The 11,012-nt window shown below is 48.1% G+C and overlaps 1 pseudogene; it reads right to left on the bottom strand.

Moving 5' to 3' along the window:
• LOC119360902 overlaps positions 1-8,497 on the bottom strand; it is a 21,330-nt pseudogene extending 12,833 nt beyond the window's left edge.
• Positions 8,498-11,012: the final 2,515 nt, after the last annotated feature.

Here is an 11,012-nt window from a genome sequence, read left to right as displayed (position 1 = left end):
GAGAGTGGGGATCGTGGGGAAGGGGGTTAGGGTTTCGGTGCCCCCCGGGAGGGGTTAATGGCCTGGGTCTGGGCCGGCTGTGTGGCTAGTTGGGCCTCCTGGCCAGGGGAGAGGGGGGTTCTCTTTTTTTTGTTCTTTTGTTTTCTGGTTTTAATCTTTTCTTTTATTTACTTTATTTGTTTTTGTTTTCCTTTTCTTATTTAATAGTTTATAGTTTTTAGAACAAGTGAAACTCACCCCTCAATTAGATTTGTAAAGTCAACTGTTCTCACAAAAAGTTTGGGACAAAAGTAAAGTACCTTGTATTCTCTATTAATTAAAAAGACATTTAAGTTATTGTTTCGGTCATTGTTTTATTTATTTTAGTGCCTCTAATTACTTTATAATGATGTGGATCCTCCACCGTAATTACTTATGATTTATCCGACATAACCCGATCAATTTAGTTTTAATATTTGAAAACCTTTGTTGTTTGCCTATTTTTGAATTTGAATTTCGAATCAGTTTTGAACTAACGCGAGATTAACAACAGTAACTGTGGTGACGTGGCATCGTTAACGTGGGATTACTGTAGCCTAATTATCCGGGCGTCACAAGGTCGGCGGCAGCCTAAGACCCGACGGAGGCCTATCGCAGCAGCCGGACCGCCGGAGGCGCCGAATATCGCGCCGGCCGCCTCCCGATTCGGCGGCGTCAGGGCGGCTGCGAGCCGGCTACCGGCGAGGGAGGCGACGGTGGCGGAGGGCAGCGGCGGGGATGTGGGGTGGTGGCAGCTCCGACGGCGAGGTTTTGGGCGGTTGCGGCGGCGAATTCCGGCCGGCTGGTCTTCGGGCGGGCGGGTGGGCATGGGCGGGAAAGGAAAGGAAGTGGCGGTTGGGCGTTCGCGGGCGGCGGATGGTTTTGGACCAGATGCACCTTGTGATGTAAATTTGCACCACGAGGTGTTGTATTTTACATCACGGGGAGGCCGCGGTCCAATTTTTTTGCATATGGACCGTCTGTTGGAGCAGCGTTTTTTGCCCCACACGGTCCAAAAGTTAGGTACTTTTACATTTGGACCATCTATTGGAGATGCTCTTAAAATGGGGCTTGCCCCTAAGCCGCTGTCCTGAAGAGCTTGCCAGGATCCCACGGTGCTTGAAGATAATCAATCATGTTGGAGTCATCATGGTAGTTGTCACAGTAGTAACCATTGTTCAGGTGGACTTGAACGAGCTCGAAGAAGCGGTCGTAGTCACGGTGGTAGCCGAAGCCGGGGTAGATTTCGACGAGGTCGAAGCAGTAGTTGTGGCCAAGATAGCCCCCCCATTAGACTTGAAAGGCTCACACCACCCTGATCCCACAAAACTTGTTGTACCTTGAATCCATCAGAGTCCATGCAGTAGCCGAAATGAAATATAGCTGGCATGGATGAGGTAGGCCGCAGTTAAGATGATGACACACTTTCCTCCTTTGAAGACCATTCGCTGAGCCAATTCGGGTAACAACGGCCATGCCATCCCTCCAGGATCCCAAGATACGTCCAACAGGTAGATGCCCCTATCAGATCCAATCACATCCATAGCATAATTGACCATATAATCTGAACTGAGCCACAACAGAGAGCAACAATTGTTAGAAACATCAAGGCGCGAATTCGAAATGTCTAGGTGCTGGTCCAGAACTGGCATAATGTCCAGGTGCTGCCACTGTACTGAAATGTTCATGTGTCGCCTTGTGTCTGGCATTTTGTCAGTCCAAGGAAAAGGTAACTGGGGAAAGAACTGTTGCTCGAAATGTGTGAATGTATATCTGCAGGAAGGCCATGGTTACAGCTTGACTGAAGGAACTAGAAGAATATGCAATATTCTGAACTTCACAAGCACACAACAATATTTTGTTTGATCTGGTCAATGCCGCAGCTCATAATCAATGTCAGCAGAAGATAGTAGAACCAACCACCGCATCATCACCTTCAGACAAATTGGAAACAACCAATCACTTTTTGCAATCTGAGAGCACCTGGCTGGACTCTGCAATGATACACATAACATGCCATTGTGAACCACTACTAGAAGTAAGAAACCCCATGGTTATTCTAAACAAGTAACCCCCTGGATTCTGTTGTTGCAGCTCTCTTTCTCGTGGCTAGAGGTAGAAGAAGGAGGAGGACATGGTACACTGGAGTTTCACCCGGCTTCACAACCCCGTTACTTTTTCTTTCCAAACTACCAAACTCACTGGATTACAAAGACGGCTTTGTAGCCTCGGCCAAACACAGCGCCCACGCATCCGTCGCGCTGCATGCGCGGGCATGATCTGCATGCCCACGACGCACATGACCCGGCCGTGGCCACTAATCCATGCACTACCAAACTGACTTGATCGGCCCATGCAAATAGCTAGCTCATCCATCCGATGCATGCACGGACGCACGACGCGCGCGCCACACGGACGACGCGGCCAGCTCCAACGGGCGCCGCTAACAGCCTGCTGATCATCTGGCTAACTAACTCACGCCTCTGACTATCACGTCACACACATGCGCACACAGCCACGCTACACACATGGAACTGCTACAAGTAAACACACTACACACACGCCACGCTACTGCATCCCACATGTCCCGTCCGTCCCGCGCGTCACCGACACGCCCGACGAACCCGACGAGCCCAACGCTACCAGTGTGCGCCGCCCGTCCCGCGCGCACCCGACGCGCTCGACGAGCCCGACAACACACGTCGTGGCTTATTCCAACACACACCCCCTAAGCCACGGCCTAGAGGAGTCCGTCGTCGTCGACGTTGGCACCGGCCAAGAGGGCCTGCTCCGCAGCCGGTCCTTTCGCAGCTGCGGGCACTCGCGCCGGAAGTGCCTGTGCTCCCCGTACTTGTAGCAGCGCCTGCGCCTGTTGCCGCCGCTCCCCGACGCCACGTTGCGCCCGTAGTCGTCGTCCCGAGCACCGCCGTGTTGACGCTCCCGTGCTGCCCACTACGCCGCCGTCATGAGCAGCTGCTCACCCCCGCGCTCGCCGCCATCTTGTCCACGGCGCCGAACCCGCTCGTCGAACGCACGCAGCCGCCCGAGCGCTTCGTCGAACGCCATCGTCGTCACGTCGTGGAACTGCTCGATGCCGGCGACGACGGGGAAGAGGCGATCCGGCACCGTATCCAGCAACTTCTTGACAAGTGCTGCGTCGCCCAGCGTCTCCCCGAGGTTGGCATACCTCGCCGCCATCGCCGCGAGCCTCCCGCCGTACACGTCGAGCTCCTCGCCGTCCGCCATCTTCATCCGGTCAAATTCGCCGCGCAGCGTCCCCAGCCTCGCCGCGCGGACCCGATCGGCGCCGACGAACCTCACCTTCAGGGAGTCCCATACCTCCCTGGCGGTGAGCTTCGTCGACACCTGCAGCAGCACATCCTCCGTCAACGCCCCGAGCAGCAACGCGCGCACCATCTTGTCCTTCTTGGCGTTCACCGCCGCGTCGCCCGGCACCACCGCCTCCCATACGGTGTGAACGTCGAGGATCGCCTGCGCTTTGATGGCCCAGACCGTGTAGTTGTCCGCGGTCAGCATCGGCATCGCCATCGTCGCTGATCCGCCCGCGCCGCCACCGTGTGGGACGAGCGCCATGTTCGCCGGTGATCGCCCAAACCGAAGCTCTGTATACCAATTGTTGTTGCAGCTCTCTCTCTCGCGGCTAGAGGTAGAAGGAGGAGGAGGACACGGTACACTGGAGTTTCACCCGGCTTCACAGCCCCGTTACTTTTCCTTTCCAAAGTACCAAACTCACTGGATTACAAAGACGGCTTTGTAGCCTTGGCCAAACGCAGCGCCCACGCATCCGTCGCGCTGCATGCGCGGGCATGATCTGCATGCCCACGACGCACATGACCCGGCCGTGGCCACTAATCCATGCACTACCAAACTGACTTGATCGGCCCATGGAAATAGCTAGCTCATCCATCCGATGCATGCACAGACGCACGACGCGCGCGCCACACGGACGACACGGCCAGCTCCAACGGGCGCCGCTAACAGCCTGCTGATCATCTGGCTAACTAACTCACGCCGCTGACTATCACGTCACACACATGCGCACACAGCCACGCTACACACATGGAACTGCTACAAGTAAACACACTACACACACGCCACGCTACTGCATTCCACACGTCCCGTCCGTCCCGCGCGTCACCGACACGCCCGACGAACCCGACGAGCCCAACGCTACCAGTGTGTCCCGCCCGTCCCGCGCGCACCCGACGCACCCGACGAGCCCGACAACACACGCCGTGGCTTATTCCAACAAATTCCAAGGGAACAAGCATAATGTAGAATCTGAATCAAACTTCCTGAATGAACACAGCTCGCTGAAATTAGCTTTTACTAGCAGTGGCCATTCCCGTCGTAGCTCAAGATTAACTTGTCTCAAATAGTCCTCAAGCAAGTAAATAACAGTAGCACAGCCTAGTTCATATGGCCCAATTTGCATGAACTGAAGAAAAAATTTGTTTGAACATCCTGCGCTTAGAGCACCCATTTGCTGCATGTTCTGAAATAGATGTGCAACAGTAGAACAGATAAGTAGACGCAATACCACAACACCTAAGTTCAGATCACCCATAAATTGCATTATCGACTAACTCAGGACAGACGTATCTCTAGGCGCCGTGGGGATCCAACAAGCAAACTTCTCATAAGTACATGGTTTAAGTCGCGCACTTGGCAAATGCCTCAAGGATGCTCTCCAAGAATTTAGATCATGAGAAAAATACTGCATCGCATATGTAACCTACGGTAGCAGCCCTATATGCTTCAGAATCACTTCTTCAGGAGAGCAAGCAAATGGCGACCATGGCATAAGACAAGGCCTGCTAGCAGATGTTTTCCTCTTAGAACTAAGTGGCCATGCAACTTTCCATGGGAAATGTTTACAGCAATTAGGGAAACACAAACAGAGTGTTGAATTTCACTCTCTTTGACCCAACCTCACAACAATTGCTTGGTTCGGCGGAAACCAATAAAGTGTGCTGCCCTTGTTCAGTGATGTTAGCTAGATCAAAAGATAGCACTGGCCCACATTGTATTAATTGAAAACCAAAACTGCTCGTCTTGTTCCAAGCACTGTGTTTCTTCACACGCCAAAACTGATGTACAGCCATAGGAGCAAGACCCGAATTATGCATTCCTAGAGCAAGAATAATAGTGCATGTACCATGTTCCGAAGGCCACTGTTTACTGTAAGAAAATAGCTTGGCGTGCTTACGGTGACACAAACCAACATTGTTCTGTTGCAAAGACCATAAGCACAAGGGCTCGATAGAGGTTATCCGGATGCGGTTTATGGTGTAATTGCCCACAAGTTCTCCAGCGTGACATGATTCCATATGAAAGGTGTTACTAGTCATATCAAGCAATTGGACAAACTGGAATGGATGCTCCATGAACTTCTTCACAGTTAACGAAGGCCAAGGGATGGGTCGTACCTCCCTGCCATCTGAAAGGTCTCCCCAAAGTGATGTCCATGGCATCAGACCTATCCGCAGCCCGTGGTGCCTTGTGGGTGGCAAATCCACGTCATGCTCCACGAACAGCTGCATCAGTTTGATGGCTAAAACCTTGTTTGTCATAAGATGGAAGGTGTTGATGGAGACCAAAAGTGAGGCATCGAGCTCCTACACGCCATCCTTGGAATCGATGTCGATGGTGGATGCCTAGGAAGGAACGACCTCCTCGGTGATGGAGAAGGTGCCCGTGCTGATGGAGCGTGTTGGCCGTACAGGTGCGAGCTGCTCAACCTCGTTGTCGTTGAGGTCAACCGCAGGCTTGAGGAGATTGGTGGTGACCTTGTTGACACTGTTGGTGGTGATAACTTGGTTCGAGCCATCCGTCGAACAGGTGATGTGTGCCATCGTGATGTAGGCAGGGGGAGCGCCATGGATGACCTCGAGGACCTCTTGGGCCTTGGTGGTGGAGGGGACGCCAGGGAAGACGGCGAGCTTGGTGACAACTTCTAGAATTGCCACCACCAATGTGTACTCGTCCGTGCCTGCGATAGGGACGTGGCAGTTGCTGTTGAGGCAAGACTTGGGCGATGTATCATGGACGTGAGGCGGCGTGCTGGTGCTGACCGCCGCAAGGATGTTGACGGCCCCGACGGACTTGCCGTCATGACCAGAGATGGCCACAGTGGAGTTGTTGAGGTCGACGACAGTGTCACAGTTGTCCTTGACGACGGTGGGTGAAGGATACGCTGGGGCCGGCAACACGTCGAGTGTAGCACACCACATCTATAGGCGACAACACCGGTAGTAGATGCATTGGCCATCCCAGTATGCGAATGTGTGCGCCGCCGCGTGCGCCGGAGTGAATCGGACATCCGCTACTACACAAGGCTCTCTATCCTCTGATTTTGTTTGGGGATACACCACCAACCGCTCTACACCAAAAGTAGTGAAGAGGGAATACAATACATTAGTAGTGATAGGGTAAATCACTTGCTCCACCACCGTGCTGAGAACTTGATCTGAGGACATTTGGTGGCTAGTCATTTTGTCGAATAGGAAGAAGGCGATGACTGGGGGGGATTGGGGCGGAATGGATGGTGGACTGGCTCCGAATACCAGATGTTAGGTACTACTAGTCTCTCTCTCTCGATCTATTGCTCGCTTACAAGGGATACAGGCTTCAGTTCAAGGTACATGTAATGGATACAAGAAGAGGTGGAAGGGAGCGTGAGGTAGGAGAAGGGAGCCGCCGGGTGCCGTTTGCCATGATCCACTGGATACCCTCCTCGTTGCCTCCTCTCCACTTACTTATAGCCAGCAACGCTTCAACGTGTGCACAGCCAAGACCAGCCCATATGATGTCCACGGGCCAGCCCAAGTATGTGCACCGGTTAGGAGGGCACCTAACACCGCCGCTCGCCGCCACCACTCTATATAGCCCCACCGTACGAAGGTCTCCAACTGCCGTCGCCTTTGGTCGTCGGCCTGACGAGTCGACTCGGCTGTCAACACCAACCAGTTCACGGCTCGGCCAGCCTTGTAGGAGAGGAAAGAGGGATCAGTAGGGGAGAGGGAAGGGTGTTGGGAGCTGGAGAGGAAAAGGGGATCGGGAGAACAGAGGATAGAGGAAGAAGAAGATAAGAGGTGAGAGATGAATCTGACTTGTGGGCCCATACTGTCAGCGAGAGTAGCTGATGAACCTGGCTGGGATCATTTCATTTCCCAGTGCGCCAAACGTATCTAGGGTTTGAAAAGACCGGGATCAGAGAGGTCAGGGTATCAACTTCAGGGATTTGAAGTTGAAGGTTCATTTACGTATGCCTCTACAAAGATAGGGTTTATTTTAGACTTTACTCTGCTTTGGGCCACAAAAATGATGTTTTAGGGCACGTACAATGGTGCTATCTTAGGAGTGCCATGTAGGATAAATGATGAGGTGGAGAAGAGAGAACTCATAAGAAAAGGCTTGTCTTCTCTTATTTAAGAGAGGACAAGAGATGATATCTTAGCACAATATGTCTCACCAGTTTTTAGGAATAACTAGTTATTAAAGATAAGGCTAAGAAATAAACCATTATAGACATCTTTTTGGCATCTCTAAATTATATGCAAGACCTAAGATAAAACTATCTTATCAACCATTGTACATGCCCATATTGTAAAACTATTAGGACATGCAACGTAAAAATATTAGCATAAACAAGGTGTCTATGTTTTTCATAACACAGTACAGTCGCAAACGTTCATACATAGGCACATATACCCGTCCCTATGAATACACGGACACACACCTCTCCCTACGAGCATCTCCGAGAGACTGAGCCGACATATCATCTTAATATTAACAAAATCGTCACACCGCCTTGCTACTCGATGGGAATGTCTCCCCGAACTAAACACACATTGCCAGAAGGTCTAGAATAAATCCAGAAAAATACGAGCACGGGTGTCAAATCTAGACTTGAACCCTGATGGGCTGGGACACCACTGTCTTTCGAATCATCCAAATATAGGTTGGTTCGCATGTACGTGCCTATGTTGTATGTACGTATGCCATGTCTGCACGAAAAATTTCAGTCATGAAAAGGTCAAAAGGAAAAAAAACTAATATAACTATATGATCGATTTAGGTGTTATGGTTATCTCTATTATGTTTTTTTCAAGGGAAACACAAGTTTATATTATTGAATCGGGATGTTACACTCGTTTTGGCATTTGCTTGCAACAGCATCAGGCCCTGAGCCGAGCCAAACTACCGTGCGTTGTGAGCATCTCCCCATGTTTGCCAAACAATGGGCACCGTCATTAATTCGCCAACTGATAGTAACAGTCTTAGTTTCCCTTTCCTGAAGTAACCTTTTAATCTCGCCGACCATGGAGGCTATAGATGAATGATTGGCGCCGGCCTCCTGGATGTACATGGCGGCTTGCTGACAGTCAAGCTCTACAATGAGAGGGGATGAACATCTCTCCAGCGCCAGCGCCACTCCATCCATACATGCTACCATTTCAGTTTCAAGAGGAGATGAGCAGGATAACAGATATCTGCACGATGAAACAATTATAGTACCCTACGCATCTCGCAGCACCATGCCCGCTCCTCCAATGGAGGAAGATTCCATGAAGGAACCGTCCACATATAGCTTCACCAAGCCAGCTGGAGGCTTGGACAATTGCTCCGTCGTAGGAGTTTGTAGTCGTCGTTGTCGGGGTCGCTTTGCATATGTTGGGCCTATTATCACAAGTGAGGACCATTTTACCTTTAACAATGTCTCCTGATGGGTGCCGCTTGATACAAAGCAATGACTCCATGTAGCTATCGAGGAAACGACGTGAAGCTTTAATAGGTGGTGTCGGCTTGGAGTGGGTCACCTCGTTCCGGCAGGTGCCAAGCGCCCCAAAACATCATGAGTATCACCATTTGAATTGTCTCTATGTGTTTGTCCAGGAGACAGTGTAGCCATTTCGAGCCGATATTTTGCACACATGCAAGCTCCGGGAGTGGCCAAGAGTCCAACATGGCATTCCAAAGAGCCACCGCTATTAGGCATGTGCAGAAAGTATGGTAGGTGTCGTTCCACCCCATATATGCCACAAACAACAGAGGTCAGGTGGCGGATACATTTGTTTTCCATAGTAGCAAGAGAATCGGTAGCTAGTCGTCAGGCAAACATCCGTACCCTATGAGGAGCAGGGCACCTCCATAACATCGTCCAAACAACACGATGGTCGTCCAATGCCCTGCTCATGGCGCACCTCATAGTGCGAACTCTTTCCTCGGAGACGAGCTTGTAAGCGCTCCTCATGAAAGATTCTCTCTATCATGGATGTCAAATTTTGAAAGTTCCTTTTATTGCCAAAATGGACGATGACATGAAGTGTAAGTGAATGGTAACATGGTGGATTAATTCTCTCCGCATGCCAACAAGCGGCACGGGACATCCTATTTAGCGCCTAGAAAGCAATGGGTTACGCACAAACGTGCAACCTCCGCTCCCGACGCAAGCTTGTGGGTCAGCCCATGTGTGGGGGGCAGGGCACGCCCTTGCTTTCTTCCTTCTTTTTTCTTATTTTTTGCTTCTTTAAAAAAATGTTTGGGATTTCAAAAAAAGTTTTGAACTTCAGAAAATGTTTAAGGTTTTGATATTTTTTACATGTTCACAAAACTAACAATTGTTCCCACATTACAAAAGTTGTTTCAATTTTCAAATATTGCGAATTGGAATAATGTTCCTGGATTTGAAAAAAGATTCAAGGTTTTTTTTATAAGTGTTCACAATTTCGGAAAATGTGTCAGTTCTCAGTAACAGTTTATATATTCAAAAGGACCTTCACGAATTTAAGAAATATTTTCGATCTAAAAAACGTTCTCTAACCCAAACAATTATCACGAATTCATATTTTTTTTATGAATTTAAGACCCTGTTCCCAAATTGCAAAAAACGTTCAAAAAATTTAAGAAATGTTCGCTACTTTAAAAAATAAATCGTTGATTCAAAAAAAGTTAAACATGTTTTTAAGTCATAAATTTAAAAAATGTTCATGAATTTCAAAAGAAATTCAACAGTTCAAAAAAGGTTCAGAAATTTTTAAAATATATTCACAAGTTTGAAAAAAGTTAACGAATTTCACAAAATGCATGAATTTAAAAATATTCACTAGTTTGAAGTTTTTTATGAATTTAAAAATGTTTGCATATTTGAAAAACCATGAACTTAAAAATTGTTCACGAATTTGAAAGAGTGTTCACGAACTAAAAAAACGTTCAAATATTTGAAAAAGCATATTTGAAAACATAATCATGGATTTCAGAACATATTCATCAGTTTGAAAATGGTTCATGAATTTGAGAAAATTTAGCATATTTGAAGAAGCATGAATTCGTAAATTGTTCTCGATTTTATGATGAATTTAAAAATTGTATTCCCTCCGTCTCATAATATATGAGTGTTTTTGTAGTGTCAAAAACGCTTTTATATTATGGGACGGAGGGAGTACATGATTTCAAAAAGTTCATGAATTTGAAAACAATTATGATTTTTCGAAAGAGTTCATGAATACATTAAAGACTTTGCCGATTTGATAAGATAAAAAGGAGAATTTAAAACAAAAGGACGCACAGAAAAAGAGCTAGACTAACGGGCCTGCTCTTTACCGTGGCGGTGGTGCGCATTTGGTTACTATCCCGGACCCATGCAGGGAATATGATCCTCGCCTCGACACAGGCGCGCCTACTTCTCAAACGCAAGAGGGCCCTTTTTTTGTTTCTCTTATCAGTTATCTTTTTGATTTATTTTCTACTTTTCTTTATAATTAAAATATAATGCATATATATTACTAAAACACTCTTCAAAAACACATTTGAAAAATCTGGAACAAGTAGTTGAAAAATGTTGAATAAATATTAAATAATATTGAACAAATATTTGAAAAATGTTGAATACATATTAAAATTGTTGAACAATTATTCGAAAAATATTGAATAAGTGATAAAACTTGTTGAATGATTATTTGAAATTTTTT

The sequence above is a fragment of the Triticum dicoccoides genome, chromosome 2B, assembly GCF_002162155.2.
Source record: "Triticum dicoccoides isolate Atlit2015 ecotype Zavitan chromosome 2B, WEW_v2.0, whole genome shotgun sequence".
In the NCBI taxonomy this organism is placed as follows: Eukaryota; Viridiplantae; Streptophyta; class Magnoliopsida; order Poales; family Poaceae; genus Triticum; species Triticum dicoccoides.
The sequence above is the reverse complement of the archived record's forward strand: the minus strand, read 5'-3'. Positions and strand labels throughout refer to the sequence as shown.